Here is a 20,602-nt window from a genome sequence, read left to right as displayed (position 1 = left end):
AGACCCAAATATGCTGCTATCCTCCTGTTACTATCACAAAATACTTGAATCAGTCAACTTAAAAAGATAAAAAGTTTATTTTATCTCACAGTTTTGGACATTTCAGTTCATGGTCAATTGACCTCATTGCTTTCAGGCTTATGAGACAGTATATCATGGCAGGAGCACTTTTTAAGTTTCCACCACCTGCTAATGTCACTAAATAGGGGAACAAGTTTTAAGGCATGTTTCTTTGGATATATTCCAGATTCAAACTAGAGCATATACTAATTAATTTTTGACCAAACCTTAAGTCATTTCAAGGAAGAAGAAAAAAAGTTTTTAAAACAAATGGCATTGGGCACATCTATATGCAAAAACTTGGATTTCAACCTAATCCTAATAATATCCACAAAAAATTAAATTGAGGTTGATCATAAATCTAAATATGAAATGTTAACTTAAAAATTTCAGAGCTAAACATGGGAGAAATTACAAGAGATGAGACACCATCAGATCATACCCAAATGAACTCAGAACCTGCAGCAGCAACAGAACCTACAAACAAGTAAAGCTGAGAGAAGATCACGGTTGAGGTGGATGAGGTATATATATAGTATACTATGTAGATATATATATATCCCCAAATATAAAGTTTCTGCCAACTCCACCAACTGAGATATATATATAAATATATACATATAGTGATATTTATAGTTTCTACCAACTGATATATATGTATCACCATATCTATGATTAATAATTTAAAAATTGAAAACATAAGAGATTAAAGATGGTGGGCCAGAGGGAGGCAGCATTCTGTGCTGCTCAGTGACCTGGGACTCAAGTTGTGAGAATACTTCTCTGCCAACAAAATTTCTGCTCCCAAGTGGGAATCATGGTCACTGGGCCCCTTCATGGCTCTAGGACTCAACATCAGAGTAGGTCTCCCAACTACTCACCCACACAGGACTATCAGGAACCTGAGCAGGCACCTCAAGACCAGCAGAACTTTTGGCCACTCACCTGGGCAGAAATAACCAATGCCACTCAAACACAGGAAACACGGCAGCTTCCCACACGCAGGAATTCTGGTTGCACTTTTGTGTGGATCCCCATCTATCAGTGTGGGGCTCTCCCTATCAATGCCATCTTGGGGTTCTGCAGCAGCAGAGATAGTCCCCTATGCACACAGTAGCCTGCCTGCACCTGGGAACTTCACACAGACTCTGAAGTCAGCTGACATCACACACTGCATGAGCTTATCTCTAAATTGATCCTCCAAAGCCATCTCTCAGTTTCCCCCACTTCACTCAACAGTCCACTGCTGAAAGTAGGCACTTCCATTTTGGTCCACGTTCATCACCATCTTCAATGGGACAACTCATAGTTTTGGAACTCCAGCTGGCCAGGTATCCAGTGTCTAACTCCCCGGTCTCCTCAGCAGCTGCTACACCAGTACAGTGACACCTTGGTTAACTTCACCACCCTGAGGGTGGTGATACCATCTAAGAACAGATGTTGTTCCCATCTCCTTCTCTATTCTTCACCCTCACATCCCCAACATATGTGATACCAAGTACTTTGCATGAATTAGGATTTTGAGGGCTAGGACATCTGAATAGTATATTACAGCTGTGTTATATATATATATATATATTTTTTTTTCTTTGATCCCACAAATTTCTACTATTTAAACTTTTTAAAGCATTTTCTTCAAAATATTTGTGTGTTTGTTTTATGTAACAAACTCTACTGTTTTCCCACTTGTCTACCCAAAATTACATCCTCTCCCTTCTCCTGCTACTAATCTTCCTCTTTATATTCTCTGTCACACTTCCTAAGATATAATAACTCTATATCCCCACCTTCTACCTCCTCAGCACATTATCCTACTCCTCATCCTGGTTCTTTGTCCACCATAAGACACTGTCAACACTTTTACAAACCTACTGAGTATATTGTAAATAATAATTGAATTCACCCTTTATGAACACTATGACCAAACTGTAAATGTCTTAATAGCAAACTTTTGTTTTTAGGGTTTAAACTGTAAACATTGGGATCTGATAACATTGTCCTTCACCTCAAATAAGAGGTACTGGATCCCTAGAGGGGCACTATAAGCCTATAGGGTAAAAACAGTAATGACTTGGAGCCACAGTTCTAGAAGGGAAGACACACAAGCAATATTAAAAGGAAAGGGAGGAAAGTGCCCCAAACATATCTGGATATTACATTATTAGAATCAGTGACCAGCACAGTGAAGACAGTGAAGAGATGACAGAGAAGGCATTCAGGATATGGATGATTAAAAGATTGTGAATTAAAGGATGGTAAGAGAGAGCAAATACAGGCAGCAAAAGACCATTTTGACAAACAGCTACATAAAAAAATATAGGAAGCAAAAGATTACATCAATAGGAGGTAGAAGTGCTAAAAACAAACTAACAGAAATCCATAAAACGAAAGAAACAATAAACCAAATTGAAAGCATCACCAACATATTTAACCACTTGGAAGACAGGACCTCAGACAATGAAAACAAAATATATAATCTTGAAAAGAATATATACAACACAGTGAAAATGGTAAGAAACCATGAGAAGAACATTAAAGAAATATGGGATAACATAAAAAGACAAAACTTGAGAGTTATTTGGATAGAGGAGGAAAGAGAGTTCCAAACCAAAGGAATTCACAATCCATTCAATGAAATGATATCAGAAAATTTTCCAAACATGAAGAATGAATTGGAAAACCAAATTCAAGAGGCTTACAGGATGCCAAATGTACAAAATCACAGCAGATCCACACCAAGACACATTATAACGAAAATGCCTAACAAAAGAGAATAAGGAGGTAACATTAAAAGCCACAAAAGAAAGCAATCAGATTACATATACAGGGAAACCAATTATATTATGTGCAGATTTTTCAACCCAGACCCTGAAAGACAGAAGATCCCAGAACAACATATATCAAGCTCTGAAAGAAAATGGATGACAACCAAGAATCTTATATCCTGCAAAATTAAGCTTTACATTTGTTGATGAAATAAAAACCTTCCATGATAAACAAAAGTTAAAAGAATTTACAACTCAAAAGCCTGCACTACAGAACATTCTCAGCAAAATATTCCATGAAGAGGAATTTAAAAACAATGATGAAAATCAGCAAAGGGAGATATTACACTAAAGGAAAAACTAATCAAAGGAAAAACCAAGTCAAGTTAAATACAAAAAAAAAATGGCTGGGAATACAAATCATATCTCAATAATAAGCCTGAATGTTAATGGCCTAAAATCAAAACATTTAGACTGGCAGATTGAATTTAATAAAAAAGACTCAAGAATATGCTGTCTCCAAGAGACTCATCTCATAGGAAAAGACTTCCACAGACTGAAGGTAAAAATGGAAAAAATCATAGCATTCTCATGGACTGAAGAATAAGCAAGCAGTGGTCTTCATCCTCTTATCAAATAGAGGAGACTTCAAGCTAAAGTTAATCAAAAGAAATAAAAAAGGACATTTTATACTGCTTAAGGGAACAATTAATCAACAAAACATAACAATAATGAATTTATATGCCCCAAACAATGGAGCATCTACTTCAACAAACAAACTCTTCTAAAGTTCCAGAGTCAAATAGACAACAAACTGGATAGATTTTCCAAACAAAAGTTGAACAAAGAAAATATAGAATGCAATAATACAATCAATAACTTAGATGCAACTGACATATATAGAATACTTCATCCTTCAATGAACGAATACATTTTCTTCTCAGCAGCACATGGATCTTTCTCTAAAATAGACCATATACTGTGCCATAATGAAACTCTTAGCAAATATAAAAAAGTAGAGATACTACCCTGCATTTTATCAGATCATAATGGAATGAAATAAAAAATCAATGATAAAATAAAAAATAAAAGCTATTCTAACACCTAGAGACTAAATAATATGCTACTGAATAAACAGTTGGCTGCAAAGGACTTCAAAGAGGAGATTTAAAAATTCTTAGAGGTGAATGAGAACACACATACAACTTATCAAAATGTCTGGGAAACTATGAAAGTAATATTAAGAGAAAAGTTCACTACATGGAGTTCATTTCTTAAAAAAGAAAAAGTCAACAAATAAATAACTTAACATTACATCCCAAAGCCCTAGAAAAAGAAGAACAAATCTACACCAAAAGCAATAGAAAACAGGAAATAATTAAAATTAGAGATGAAATCAAACAAAAGAAATTGAAACAAAAGAAACAATTGAAAACATTGACAGAACAAAAAGTTGATTCTTTGAAAAAATAAATAAAATTGGCAGACCCTTAGCCATACTAACAAAGAGAAGGAGAGATAAAATTCAAATTACTAACATCCATAATGAAAAAGGATATATCACAATAGACACTATAGAAATAAAGAGATTAATTAAAAATTACTTTGAAATTACTTTGTACTCCAATAAAATACAAAATATCAAAGACACTGACAAATTTCTAGAGTCATATAATTTGCCCAGAATTGAATCAGAATGATATACACAATTTAAAAAGATCAATTTCAAATGATGAAATATAAGACTCCATCAGAAGCCTACCACCAAGAAAAGCCTAGAATCATAAGGATACACAGTCAAGTTCTACAAGACTTTTGATACCAATACTCTACAATTTATTTCAGGAAATAGAAAAAGAGGCAGCACTTCAAAACTCATTCTATGAGGCCAATATCACCCTGATTCCAAAACCAGACAAAGATACACACACACACACACACACACAAAAAAAAAAAAAAAACACTTCAGACCAATATCTCTAAAGAACATAGATGCAAAAATTTTTCAATAAAATTCTGGCAAATTGAATACAAAAACATATCAAGAAGATAGTACAGCACAATCAAGTGGAATTCATCCTGGGATGCAAGATTGGTTCAACATACAGAAATCAATAAATGTAATTCATTACATCAATAGACTTAAGGATAAGAACCACATGATCATCTCAATAGATGCAGAAAAAGCATCTGACAAAATACAGCACCCATTTCATGTTCAAAACACTAGAAAAACTAGAGATAACAGGAACATATCTCAATATTGTAAAAGCCATCTATGCTAAGCCCCAGGCCAACATCATTCTAAATAGAGACAAATTGGAAGCATTCCTTCTAAAAACTGGAACAAGATAGGGATGCCCTCCTTCACCACTTCTATTTAATATAGTTCTTGAAAAACTGTCCAGAGCAATTAGACAGATGAAAGAAATTAAAGGGATACAAATAGAAAAACAAGAACTCAAATTGGTACTATTTGCCAATGAAGACCCAAAAAAATCCACCAGAAAATTTCTAGAATTAGTAAATGAATTCAGCAAAGTAGCAGGATATAAAATCAACACCCATAAATTAAAGAAATTTTTGTATATCAGTGAAAAATCCTCTGAGAGGAAAACTACCCCATTTACAATAGCATTAAAAAATGAATAGAATAATTGGGAATCAACCTAACAAAAGAGGTGAAAGACCTCTACAAGGAAAACTATAGAACACAATAGAAATAAATTAAAGAAGACCTTAGAAGGTAGAAAGATCTACTTTGTTCTTGGATAGGCAGAATTGATATTGTTGAAATGACATTCCTCATAGAAATAGAAAAAGCAGTCATGAAATTCATCTGGAAAAATAAGAGACCCAGAATAGTTAGAACAACCCTCAGCAAGAAGAGTGAAGTGGGTGGCATCACTACACCAGACCTTAAACTCTACTACAGAGCAATAGTAACAAAAACAGCATGGTATTGGCAGCAAAATAGACAGGTAGACCAATGGTACAGAATAGAGGACATAGATAGTAACCCACAAAAATATGATTATATGTCTAATATATGTCTAATATTAGACATATTAAATATGTCAATATATTAGACAAAGGTGCCAAGAACATGCACTGGAGAAAAGATAGGCTCTTCAACAAATGGTGCTGGGAAAACTGGAAATCTGTATGCAACAAAATGAAATTAAACCCCTATCTCTCACCATGCACAAAAGTCAACTCAAAGTGGATCAAGGATCTAGGAATTAAACCAGATACCCTGCATCTAATAAAAGAAAAAGTTGGCCCAAATCTCCATCATATTGGATTAGACCCTGACTTCCTTAACAAGACTCCTAAAGTGCAAGAATTAAAATCAAGAATTAATAAATGGAATGGATTCAAACTAAAAGATTTTGTCTCAGCAAAAGAAACAGTCAGTGAGGTGAATAGAGAGTCTACAGCCTGAGAGCAAATTTTTAGAACTTGCACATCAGATAGAGCACTAATCTCTAGGGAACTCAAAAAGCTAAATTCTAATAAATAAATAAATAAATAAATAACCCAATCAATAAATGGACCAAGGACCTGAACAGACACTTCTCAGAAGAGGATACACAATCAACAACAAATATATGAAAAAAAAGCTCATCATGTATAGCAATTAGAGAAATGCAAATAAAACTACTCTAAGATTTCATCTCATTCCAGTCAGAATGGCAGCTATCAACAATACAAACAACAATAAGTGTTGTCGAGAATGTGGGGGGAAAAGCACACTCATACATTGCTGGTTGGAGTGCAAAATGGTGCATCCAATATGGAAACAGTATGGAGATTCCTTGGAAAACTGGGAATGGAACCACCTTTGGACCAGCTATCCCACTCCTCAGTCTATACCCAAATTACTTAGAAACAGCCTACTAGAGGAAAACAGCCACATCAATGTTTACTGCAGCACAATTCACAATATCTAAACTGTGAAACCAACCATATGCCCTTCAGTAGATGAATGGATGAAGAAAATGTGGTATACATACACAGTGGAATATTACTCAGCAATAAAAGATAATAAAATCAGGACATTTTCAGCTAAATAGATGGAGTTGGAAAATATAATGTTAAGTGAAGTCAGCCAATTCCAAAAAAAAACAAATGTCAAGTGTTTTCTCTGATATAAGGAGGCTGATTCATAATGGGGTTGGGAGGGGGAGCATGGGAAGATTAGATAAATTCTAGATAGAGCAAAAGGAGGGATGGGGATGGAGTGGGCTGGGGGTTAAAAAAAAGGTGGTGGAGTGAGATGGATTTCAATACCCTAAGTACATGTATGAAGAAGACACAAATGGTGTGAATATACTTTGTATACAGAGATATGAAAAAATGTGCTATATATATGTAATTTGATTTTTTAATGCATTATGCTGTCATATATAACAAATTAGAGTAAAAAACTTTAAAAATTCAAAATGTAACACCCAGTTTTAAAAATTGGACAAAAGACTAAAAGGCTCCATATGTTTATTTTATGTCAAAATACATTACACTGTCATGTATAACTAACAAAAAAAAAATGTAAAGGCTTAAAAGGCAAGAAGATATACAGATGACAAATAAGCAATATAAAGCTATTTAACACATTTAGTGATTAGGAAAATGAAAGTTAAAATGATGATCTACCACTAATTTTTTTGTTCTTTTTTTAGTTTATTTATTTTTGCATTAAAATCCTTAATACACCTTTATACCACAATATTTATCATATCTCTGATTGTACATAAGGTATGTTGACATCAAATTCACATCTTCATACGTGTACTTTGTACAATGATGAGGGTTAGGGTTTGGGGTTTGTTTGTTTGTTTTTGTTTTTGTTTTTTAATCTGGAATGTTCCAAAAGGCTCACACACTGAAGGCCTGGTTCCCCCATGCAGCAATGTTCAGAGTTCAGAAGTGGGGTTTTCAGTAAATGCTTGGCTTATGCAATCCCCCCCAAAAAAAACAAATGTTGAATATTTTCTCTGATATAAGGAGGCTGACTCATAGTGGGATAGAGAGGGGGAGCATGGGAGGAAGAGATGAACTCTAGATAGGACAGAGGGGTGGGAGGGAAAGGAAAGGGGCAGGGGATTAGCAAGGATGGTGGAATGTGATGGACATCATTATCCAAAGTACATGTGAAGACACAAATTGGTATCAACATACTTTATATACAACCAGAGATATGAAAAATGGTGCTGTATAAAATTGTGTGTATTTTTAATAAGAATTGTAATGCATTTTACTATCATTTTTTAAAAAAATCAATAAAATTTTTTTTTCAGAAATTTTTGTTATTGTTGGTTGTTCAAAACATTACATACTTCTTGATATATCATATTTCACATTTTGATTCAAGTGGGTTATGAACTCCCATTTTACCCCATATGCAGCTTGCAGAATCACATCAGTTACACTTCCATTGATTTACATATTGATATACTCATGTCTGTTGTATTCTGCTGCCTTTCCTATCCTCTACTATCGCCCCTCCCCTCCCTTCCCCTCCCCTCCCCTCCCCTCCCCTCCCCTCTTCTCTCTCTACCCCGACTACTGTAATTTATTCCTCCCCCTTGTATTATTTTTCCCTTTCCCCTCACTTCCTCTTGTATGTAATAACCTCTTGTATAACCCTGAGGGTCTCCTTCCATTTCCATGCAATTTCCCTTCTCTCTCCCTTTCCCTCCCACCTCTCCTCCTTGTTTAATGTTGGTCTTCTTCTCGTGCTCTTCTTCCCTAGTCTGTTCTTAGTTACTCTCCTTATATCAAAGAAGACATTTGGCATTTGTTTTTTAGGGCTTGGCTAGCTTCGCTTAGCATAATCTGCTCTAATGCCATCCATTTCCCACCAAATTCTATGATTTTGTCATTTTTTAATGCAGAGTAATACTCCATTGTGTATAAATGCCACATTTTTTTATCCATTCGTCTATTGAAGGGCATCTAGGTTGGTTCCACAGTCTTGCTATTGTGAATTGTGCTGCTATGAACATCGATGTAGCAGTGTCCCTGTAGCATGATCTTTTTAGGTCTTTAGGGAATAGACCAAGAAGGGGGATAGCTGGGTCAAATGGTGGTTCCATTCCCAGCTTTCAAAGAAATCTCCATACTGCTTTCCAAATTGGCTGCACCAATTTGCAGTCCCACCAACAATGTACAAGTGTACCCTTTTCCCCACATCCTCGCCAGCACTTATTGTTGTTTGACTTCATAATGGCTGCCAATCTTACTGGAGTGAGATGGTATCTTAGGGTGGTTTTGATTTGCATTTCTCTGACTGCTAGAGATGGTGAGCATTTTTCCATGTACTTGTTGATTGATTGTATGTCCTCCTCTGAGAAGTGTCTGTTCAAGTCCTTGGCCCATTTGTTGATGGGGTTATTTGTTATCTTATTGTCTAATTTTCTGAGTTCTTTATATACTCTGGATATTAGGGCTCTATCTTAAGTGTGAGGAGTAAGATTTGTTCCCATGATGTAGGCTCCCTATTTACCTCTCTTATTGTTTCTTTTGCTGAGAAAAAACTTTTTAGTTTGAGTAAGTCCCATTTGTTGATTCTAGATGTTAACTCTTGTGCTATGGGTGTCCTATTGAGGAATTTGGAGCCCGACCCCACAGCATGTAGGTCGTAGCCAACTTTCTCTTCTATCAGATGCTGTGTCTCTGATTTGATATCAAGCTCCTTGATCCATTTTAAGTTAACTTTTGTGCATGGCGAGAGAAAGGGATTCAGTTTCATTTTGTTGCATATGGATTTCCAGCTTTCCCAGCACCATTTGTTGAAGATGCTATCCTTCCTCCATTGCATGCTTTTAGCCCCTTTATCAAATATAAGAAAGTTGTAGTTTTGTGGGTTGGTTTCTGTGTCCTCTATTCTGTACCATTGGTCCACCCGCCTGTTTTGGTACCAGTACCATGCTGTTTTTGTTACTATTGCTCTGTAGTATAGTTTGAAATCTGGAATCGCTATACCACCTGATTCACACTTCCTGCTTAGTATTGTTTTTGCTATTCTGGGTCTTTTATTCTTCCATATGAATTTCATGATTGATTTCTCTATTTCTACAAGAAATGCCGTTGGGATTTTGATTGGCATTGCATTAAACCTATAGAGAACTTTTGGTAATATCGCCATTTTGATGATGTTAGTTCTGCCTATCCATGAACAGGGTATATTTTTCCATCTTCTAAGGTCTTCTTCAATTTCTCTCTTTAGGGTTCTGTAGTTTTCATTGTATAAGTCTTTCACCTCTTTTGTTAGGTTGATTCCCAAGTATTTTATTCTTTTTGAGGATATTGTGAACGGAGTGGTTGTCCTCATTTCCATTTCAGAGGATTTATCGCTGATATACAGGAATGCCTTTGATTTATGCGTGTTGATTTTATAACCTGCCACTTTGCTGAATTCATTTATTAGCTCTAATAATTTCTTTGTAGACCCTTTTGGATCTGCTAGGTAGAGAATCATGTCATCTGCAAATAGTGATAATTTAAGTTCTTCTTTTCCTATTTTTATGCCTTTAATTTCTTTCGTCTGTCTAATTGCTCTGGCCAGTGTTTCGAGAACTATGTTGAACAGAAGTGGTGAGAGAGGGCATCTCTGTCTTGTTCCAGATTTTAGAGGGAATGCCTTCAATTTTTCTCCATTCAGAATGATGCTAGCCTGAGGCTTAGCATAAATTGCTTTTACAATGTTGAGGTATGTTCCTGTTATCTCTAGTTTTTCGAGAGTTTTGAACATAAAGGGATGCTGTACTTTGTCAAATGCTTTTTCTGCATCTATCGAGATGATTATATGGTTCTTATTTTTAAGTCTATTGATGTGGTGAATAACATTTATCGATTTCCGTATATTGAACCAGCCTTGCATACCAGGGATGAATCCTACTTGATCATGGTGCACAATTTTTTTGATATGTTTTTGTATCCGATTCGCCAGAATTTTATTGAGGATTTCTGCATATAGGTTCATTAGAGATGTCGGTCTGTAGTTTTCTTTCTTTGAAGTGTCTTTGTCTGGTTTCGGAATCAGGATGATGTTGGCCTTGTAGAATGAATTTGGAAGTTCTCCCTTTTTTTCTATTTCCTGAAATAGCTTGAAAAGTATTGGTATTAGTTCCTCTTTAAAGGTTTTGTAAAACTCTGCTGTATACCCATTCAGTCCTGGGCTTTTCTTAGATGGTAATCTTTTGATGGTTTCTTCTATTTCCTCAATTGATATTGGTCTGTTTAGGTTGTCTATTACCTACTGACTCAATCTGGGCAGATTATATGACTTAAGAAATTTATCGATGCCTTCACTATCTTCTATTTTATTGGAGTATAAGGATTCAAAATAATTTCTGATTATCTTCTGTATTTCTCAAGTGTCTGTTGTGATTTTGCCTTTTTCATCCCGTATGCTAGTAATTTGAGTTCTCTCTCTTCTTCTCTTCGCTAGCATGGCTAAGGGTCTGTCAATTTTATTTTTTTCTTCAAAGAACCAACTTTTCATTTTGTCAATTTTTTCAATTGTTTCTTTTGTTTCGATTTCATTAATTTCAGCTCTGATTTTAATTATTTCTTGCCTTCTACTTCTTTTGCTGTTGTTTTGCTCTTCTTTTTCTAGGATTTTGAGATGAAGTATGAGATCATTTATTTGTTAGTTTTTTTTCTTTTTTTAAGGAATGAACTCCAAGCAATGAATTTTCCTCTTAGAACTGCTTTCAATGTGTCCCATAGATTCCGAAATGTTGTGTCTGTGTTTTCATTTAACTCTAACCTATTGTTTATTCTCCAAGTGATGCATGGTTTTTCCTTCCTTCTTTTATCATTGATTTTCAGTTTCATTCCATTATGATCAGATAAGATGCATGGTATTATCTCTGCTCCTTTATATTGTCTAAGAGTTGCCCTGTGACATAATATATGATCTATTTTTGAGAAGGATCCATGTGCTGCTGAGAAAAAAGTGTAGCTGCTTGATGTTGGGTGGTATATCCTATATATGTCAATTAAGTCTAGGTTGTTAATTGTGTTATTGAGTTCTATAGTTTCCTTATTCAACTTTTGTTTGAAAGATCTGTCCAGTGGTGAGAGAGGTATGTTGAAGTCTCCCATGATTATTGTATGGTGGTCTATTAGACTCTTGAGAAGAGTTTGCTTGATACATAGCAGCACCGTTGTTTGGGGCATATATATTTATGATTGTTATGTCTTGTTGGTGTATGGTTCCCTTGAGCAGTATGTAGTGTCCCTCTTTATCCCTTTTGATTAACTTTGGCTTGAAATCTATTTTATTTGATATGAGTATGGACACTCCTGCTTGTTTCCGCAGTCCATATGAGTAATATGATTGTTTCCAACCTTTCACCTTCAGTCTATGTATATCTTTTCCTATCAAATGTGTCTCCTGTAGGCAGCATATTGTTGGGTCTTGTTTTGTGATCCATTCAACTAGCCTGTGTCTCTTAATTGGTGAGTTTAAGCCATTAACATTTAGGGTTATTATTGAGATATGGTTTGTTCTTCCAGCCATATTTGTTTATTAATGCTACTAAACCTGATTTGTTTTCCTCTTTGATTATTTTCCCCCCTTTACTGTCCTACCTCCTACTGTTGGTTTTCATTGTTGTTTTCCATTTCCTCTTCCGATAGTGTTTTGCCAAGGATTTTTTGAAGAGATGGTTTTCTAGCTGCAAATTCTTTTAACTTTTGTTTATCATGGAATGTTTTAATTTCATCTTCCATCCTGAAGCTTAATTTCGCCGGATACACGATTCTTGGTTGGAACCCATTTTCTTTTAGCGTTTGAAATATGTTATTCCAGGATCTTCTAGCTTTTAGATTCTGTGTTGAGAGATCAGCTGTTATCCTGATTGGTTTACCCCTAAATATAATCTGCTTCCTTTCTCTTGTAGCTTTTAAAATTCTCTCCTTATTCTGTATGTTGGACATCTTCATTATAATGTGTCTAGGTGTGGATCTCTTATGATTTTGCACATTCGGTGTCCTGTAGGCTTCTAGGATTTGGGATTCTGTCTCATTCTTCAAGTCTGGGAAGTTTTCTTGTATTATTTCACTGAATAGATTGTTTATTCCTTTGGTTTGGAAAGGAATAAATAAATGATTTGCTCATGAATGACCTCATCAATAGATTAATCTATTGTGAGATTCATAGTTTAATGGACTATAGGGTGTTGATGAAAACTATGGAGGTAGGACTTAGTTGGAGGAAGTGTGTTCTCTCTAGCCCCTTCCCAAGCCCTCTCTTCTCCCTTCTCTCCTCCCTGGAGAGAAGGTAAACAGCTTTGCTCTGCCATACTCTTTTGCCATGATGTATCTTAGAACCAGTCAACCATAGATTGAAACCTCAGAAAGAGAGCCAGAATAATTTTATCCACTTAAGTTGTTTTTCTCAGGCATTTTGTCACAGTATTGGAAAACTGACTAACACAAACTCTACAGGAAAGGCCAAAATGAAAACCTCTAACAATTCCAAGTACTGGTGAGAAAGCCAAATCACTATAACTCACATACAATGCAATGATGGCAATGCAAAAAGACAAAGCTTGTCTGCATCAAATTAAACATAAACCTCACATTTGACATAGCCATCCCTTCCACACCTTGGTACTTATTCTACATAAATTTACACTTATGTTCAAAGAAAAACTTATACATGAATGTTCATAGTGGCATTATTCATAAGGATCAAAAACTAGAAACCCAAATGTTCTTCAGAAAGTGAATGAATAAGCAAATTATGATGCATTCATACAGTGGATTACTACACAACAAGAAAAAGAAACCTCCTGACACACAACACCTTAGATCTCAAAGTCATTATTCTCAGTGAAGAAAAGCCATTTTCTCTTTTTAAAAAAAAAAACATTTTTAGTCATTCTTTTTACTTATACATGACAGTAGAACGTATTTTGATATATCATACACACATGGAGTAAAACATCCCATTCTTGTGGTTGTACATGATGTGGAGTTACACTGGTCATGTATTCATATATGAACATAGGAAAGTGATGTCCAATTCATTCTACTGTCTTTCCTTTTCCCCTCCATTTTCTCCATCCCCTCCGCCCAGTCCAATCCAGAAAATCTCAACTCCTCCCTCCCTCCCTGCCCCTACCAATGGGAGTCAGCATCTGCATATAAGAGAGAACATTCAGCCTTTGGTTTTGGGGGGTTGGCTTATTTTACTAAGTATGATAGTTCCAACCATTTGCTAGAGAATACCATAATTTCATTCTCCTATATGGTTCAGGAATATTCCTTGTGTATATGTACCACATTTCTTTATCCATTCATCTGTTTAAGGGCTCCTAGGTTGTTTCCATAACTTAGCTATTTGTGAATTGAGCTGTTAGGAACATTAATAGTGGACTGTGTCACCATAATATGCTGATTTTAAGTCCTTTGGGTACAAGCCAAGGAATGGGATAACTTGGTCAAATGGTGGGTAAGAAAAGCCATTTTCAAAAGGTTAAATATTGTTTGATTCCATTTATAAGACATTCAATACAAAAGGAAAAAAACTGCCATATCAGAGAAAAGATTAGAAATCTTTTTTGCCACTTACAGCAACATCTGCCTTTTGATTGTGGTGGCATCAATTCAAAATTTTATAATAAAACTCTTGCAACTATCCACCAAAAATTCACTTGAAAGACAGTACTTTGAAAAAAAACTTTTAAAATATGCATGTACAATGCTGTGGGAGTAAAATCATTTCACTCTTTAGAGCAAGGTGCCCCCTAAACAGTCCAACATCAGCTTTGCTTGTCTCTTCTCAGGAAAGCTGATATAATCTAAAAAGTTTTTCTGGAAGTGGCATCACACTGCATGTCTCCCCAGACCCCAAAGATATTCTTTCCATACTTCTTTTAGGCAGTAACCTTTCATACTATAAGAATAAAAGTCATACCTCAAGTTCTTCTATATTTCAAATTATTATTTTTTCCATACAATTCTAATTATTTCAAATGTTATCAGAACTTAAGAACATCCCAAAGGCATACTTTAATAGTAAACTCACCTTTTAGAAAATAATCGACTCAAAGTGTCAATTTTCCTGTGTCACAAAAGAAAGGGTTATGAAGGATGCTGCCAATTCCAACAGAATTTAGTCACCCTCAGTCCAAATCACAGGGCCTCTGCCTAAGGGCAACATTAAACACTGCCCGGAATAGTAATTCATTGTTGTGCTATTCAAAAAGAAATCACTTCTTGTCTACTTGCAATTGCTACTTATTAATGTCCAATATGATATCTGCACTGAATCCATGATAAATAGCCTATATTAAATTGTAATGATTTTTTAGACACAACAAAAGTAGCACTTTTCCAACCTATGAACTGGAAGTGAGAGATTTTAAATTCCATTAGTAATTTCTTAAGACAGCAGCCTCCTCACAGTGAAGTCCAGGGAAGGGTGTGCATCTGTTGTTTATATATTATCTTAATGTTCCAACCATCTGCCTAAATAAAAACCAGAAACCAGAAGCTATTAAAATAAGTGTCCTTTCAGAGAATGAGATAAATTAGAATATAAAACTCCTGAGCCGTTTTCTAAAATTCAAGAAACGGCTTAGTAATTTCTTCTCTTCTATGACGGTTATATTTTGGCTTTCTTAGTAATATTTCTGGGTCAAGGACTTGAAACTACTTACATAAATGGGAAAACACTAGACGTGTGAGCTCTAATTCTAGAGCATGTTTGTTGGTATGCTGAGTGCAATCAACAACATGGCAAGGAGCAGCCTGCCATTGGCCATTGTCCCCTATATGTGACCCAACACGGACAAATGCTTCATCTCATGAAACAGCTTCCTGACAAGACTCTTGCAGGAGTAGACATTAGTCTCACCTCTCATAGGTAAAAGGAGACCATAATTTACATATAGTGGATTAAGGTTTATTTTAGGAACGCATTCTTGTATTCCCCAAATCTTAGAACAGTTTGGTTTTGCTTTCAATTCCCCTGGTTGCACTTCCTGTTCTTGGAATGGGCTGCTGCTCTGCTTTCTGGCTTCTATCATAGGGAAATGGAGTCCTGGCCTTTAACCTCCAACTGAACTGTTGTCTTTGCCTTGATTGGACTTAAGGACATAATCTCAGATTTTACAGACCTAAACGCACCCCCTGTTTGTCTGCTTATCTGATCATAATTGGTGGCAAAATTTTTCAGCCTCTAGCATTGCCTTTGTACTCTAGTTCTGTCATCTTCACACAAAAGTGAGCTATCAGTGGGAAAGAGAGGGGGCAAATCAGAAGCCAGCTCCACATTGGAACAAAAAAAAAAAGAAGTTGATTTCTCAGGCTTACGCATACTCAAGGGCTAATGAGGAAACAAAAGTCATGGATGTGTTTTCAGAAATCCTTGCTCCTTCTGAATTATGGAGCTTTCTGTGATCCAGAGTGACTCACTGAGCTCTGGCTTCACATTAGTCTTTTAGAGACTATTTCACCAATTCATTTAGTTTAATTGGTAGTCCTGTAATATCCACGTTTTCTGCATCTAATGGCACAAAAGAGGCTCACGATTTGTTATAGTATGAAATTTACACCTAGTCTATAGCTGAAATCGTGCCAGATACTTGATGTACAGAGACTATTAACACCTCCCTTTTCTCTAGGTGTTGGTTTTAAAATGGAGAAGGCATTCACAGAAAAACCAAGATATAATACAGAGAAGAACACAAACAAGCATTCAGAGGGAATGGTGTGAACGCACAAGAGAATTATGTACTCTCAGGCTGGGGGATAGTTCAGTTTAGAGGGCTTGCCTAGCACAAGCAAAGCCTTGGGTTCCATCCCCAGCATCACAAAAACAATTTCCATGCATCTGAGAAGGACTACTTGAGCCCAGGGGCTCAAAGCTAGCCTGGGTAACATAGCAGGATCCTTTCTTTAAAAAAAAAATGAAATAAAATAAAATACATTCAAATTCCCAGGCCTCACTACAAAACTGATAAAACTGAGAATGATTTACTCTCATACAGGGCAGTAAAGAAAATATACCAGGATGCAATATTACAAAACATGGACCAAAACAGAAAAGTGGTTAAAGGACATTTCAAAACATTTTATCTCATAAAATGATTTTATTTAGTTGCCTGCACTTATTTTTTCAATGAGTTCATTACAGAATAGCACAATCAATATTCATAATGAAATTGTTAATGACTCTCTAAAACATGTATAAATAGAAGTATTATCAGTAAAGAAAAAAATGTCCTCTTCCTAAAGGAGAATTTAGGCAGAGTGCAATTCTGGATTTCTTTCTGAATTGTAATGTATACTTTTGATTTATTAAACATATATCATTGATCTAGGTGCTAATGAATATGTACTATATATACTTAGTGTCAAGCGTAGTTCTAAACACTTTATTCTGTATTTCATTTGTCCTAAGATTCAAATTTTTCCACATTTTAATGATTTCTGAATTGGAATATGCCTAACAGTGGCAAATAATAATTTAATGGACAGTATTTTCTTCTTTGCAGTATATAAATCGGTACCTTTTAGTCAATAGTATCTTTATATTGATGTAATAAAGCAGTAGCTACTTGGATACTTACATCAATTCTATCTAAAATCTGAACTTTACAGAGAAGTTAAGACACTTTCCCATGTTTATATAGCTAATAAGCATCAGAGCCACTGTTTAAACCCAGGAAGTATGGATTTCAATTTTGTACTGTGGCCTCTATCTATAATGCCTGTCAAAGAAAACTTTGGGGGAAAAGGAAAGAAAAAGGGAAAAAGAAAGCAACATTTCAGATTACAAACAAGACCTTTCACTTGCTCACACAATCACATTCACTGAAAAGAAATGTAAAACATCGTGATGGTAATTTTTACCAGAAAGTGTGGCTGTGTAGCAGTGTCGTTAATAGACAGTATTAACTGAATACAGAAAAAGTGATAATTTGTCACAGATGATGAAGATGACCAAGGATGGAAGAGAGGCTCCCAGCACTTACCCAAGGACCTCAATGTTTTCTACATGAGGAGGAAGTCCTGTAGAGTTATCTTTAGAAATTGCATATTAGAAGTTGTGGGGGTTCAGGCAGGCAGCATCTGGTATGGACATTACAGTGAAGATGCCAACACTGACTCTCTGGTAAAGTTAGCAATCAAGCAAGTCAAGGTCTTTTCTCCTCAGAAATACTGACATTTACAACAGAAAATTCTTTGTTATGGGGGCTGCCTTTGAATTTAGCAATCTCCTTGGCTTTACCCATATGTCAGTAAAATGACCCCAGTTGTGAGGAGCAAAACTGTCTCCACACATTTCCAAACGCCCCCGGAAAGCAAAATTACCCTCAGTTGAGAACCCTGGCTTGAAGTCTTTTCTATTACCTAGTGCATTCTGCAATACACAGAAGACAACCAACACATGTAGGCTGCACTGATACTAGAGATGAAGGTAGGGGGGGACAGGGAAATGGGTGAACACAGGAAGGAAAGAAGGGAAGAGAGAAGAAATTAGGAACAAAGTAAATATTAGTAATTTTATCAACAATTATTAATAAGTGTTACTGTTTATTAATATTAATTCACAGAAATTTCAAATTTAAGTTCAGAGACCAGATAGTTTAATGCTCATTGTAAACTAAACATTAAAAGCTAACTCTTGAATGAAAAATCCTGTTTAGAAACTCTTATATGCTATTTTAGAAAGCATTTAAATAAAATATTCACCACAGGAGTGAAAAATAACTGTTCCCTTAGGAGTCCAACGGGTATAGATCTGATCCCCTTAAGTACATTATGTGTTTGTTTAAAGGAATTAATAAACAATGCTATTGACAGACATATGCTCATTTCATTGAGACTAAAAAGCAATTGAATTGAAAGGGTCATTACCCTTTAAATCATAAGAATAAAGCTCAAGTGGATTCTTGCATGAACCCCAAGGCAGAATTTCTCTGCATTAGTCATATCACTATTGATATGCTGTCATGCTGATATTAATACTTCTGCATGATGCTACATCAATAAGGTATTTACAAAGTTTTCATATTTTCTGTTATTATGAAGGATTTTTTGAAAATATAATCAAAAGGAATAGCTCTGTGCTACCAATATAAAATAAATCTATTTCAAGTATATTCATCTACTCAATAAATACTTATTGAGCACAAATCCCATAATTTTGACATAATATGAAGCTTTTTGCTTGAACTATATCTGTAATAATAAAGGCCAAATCTATAAATAGTTTTAGCTATGTGTAATTGTATGTTATATTTATATTTCTATAACTCAACAATCAATAGGTGAGAAGCTTGGGGTATTAGTAAAATATACAGGTCATTGTAAAATATACTAAAATATCCTCCACCCCAAGTCATTCCACCATTAGCTAAGAAAAAAAACATGACAAATTTCAGAACTCAAACTACTTTCACCAATAATCTGTCTCTATTTCTTGATATTAAAAATCACTCTGTGTGATTGAGTAGGTATTATTGTTATTATTATTATTATATCCATTTTAAAAATGAGAGAATAAGAAATTTCAGAGATGAAGTAATCAAACTAAACATGTCACATTTCATCAACACAAAAAAGAAAATCAAGAATTTTTTTTTTATTCCAAGCACTATCTTCACTGTACTAAGGCAATGTTTCATTCATTTCTTTTGTCATAACAAAAAAATTCTTTTTTTGTTCCTTTTTAAAGAGATCAGTTCTTAACAGAATGTTTCTCCAATGGGATTGTCAAAATTACCTTAGTGACTCTGGGTACTTCACAGTTAACTCTTTAAGAAACAATGCCTTTAGGAGTTAATATATTGGGGTTGGGGTTGTGGCTCAGTGGTTGAGTGCTTGCATGGGTTTGATTCTCAGCACCAAATAAAAATAAATAAATAAAATAAAGGTATTGTGTCCACTTACAACTAAAAAAAATTTTTTTAAAAAATTAATATATTCATGTTTTAATATTTGAAAATGTGTTTTCCTTTCTTCCTGAGTGTGTGTGTGTGTGTGTGTGTGTGTGTGTGTGTGTGTGTGTAACTCGGGATTGAACCTGGAGCACTCTACCACTGAGCTACATCCCCAGCCCTTTTTATTTTTTATTTTCAGATAGGATCAAACTTATTCTTTGCCTCTACCTCCTAAGCATGGGGTTACAGGCATCCACCACTGTGTGTGCTGAAAATTTCTTTAGAATTGAGGTAGATTGGGAATAATCAGACAGGACCAAAACAGAGAAAAAGTCTATTTAAAAAAAATAGAAGCAAATAGTAAGATAAATTCCACTGACTATATAAATGTGCCTCAGGCATCTCTGCTATGAGGCATGCTTTAAAACTGTATTTATACTCAACCAATCTTCTTGAATTAGAAACCTCACTTTTCTCCAGTTGTTTTTGTAGTGATGCCAAGCACATAACCAACTTTGCAAAGATTGATTGTTTTTAGTCCTAATTCAATGTCTATCTGATCTTCAGTGTATAAGTCTTAAAAAATTTAGTGTGTATTCTGTTTTATATCTTAGAGATTCTTGGCTTAGACCATTTGGTATTGTAAATGTTTTAGTCATTTTTCTTTTAATATAAGAAACGATACAATAACAGAAGACAAATTAAAAGGCCACTTAACATCCCATTCAGTGGAAAGGAAGAATCAAAGGGCAAAGTAGGTATAAGAGACATGATTTAAAATATTGTGATAAAATTTAAGGCATTACCTTAGTGACTCTGGGTACTGGTGCCTTGAATTGTTCCCAGATGCTTTTATATGTATCATCT

Source organism: Ictidomys tridecemlineatus, chromosome 4 (assembly GCF_052094955.1).
Source record: "Ictidomys tridecemlineatus isolate mIctTri1 chromosome 4, mIctTri1.hap1, whole genome shotgun sequence".
Lineage (NCBI taxonomy): Eukaryota > Metazoa > Chordata > Mammalia > Rodentia > Sciuridae > Ictidomys > Ictidomys tridecemlineatus.
The sequence above is the reverse complement of the archived record's forward strand: the minus strand, read 5'-3'. Positions refer to the sequence as shown.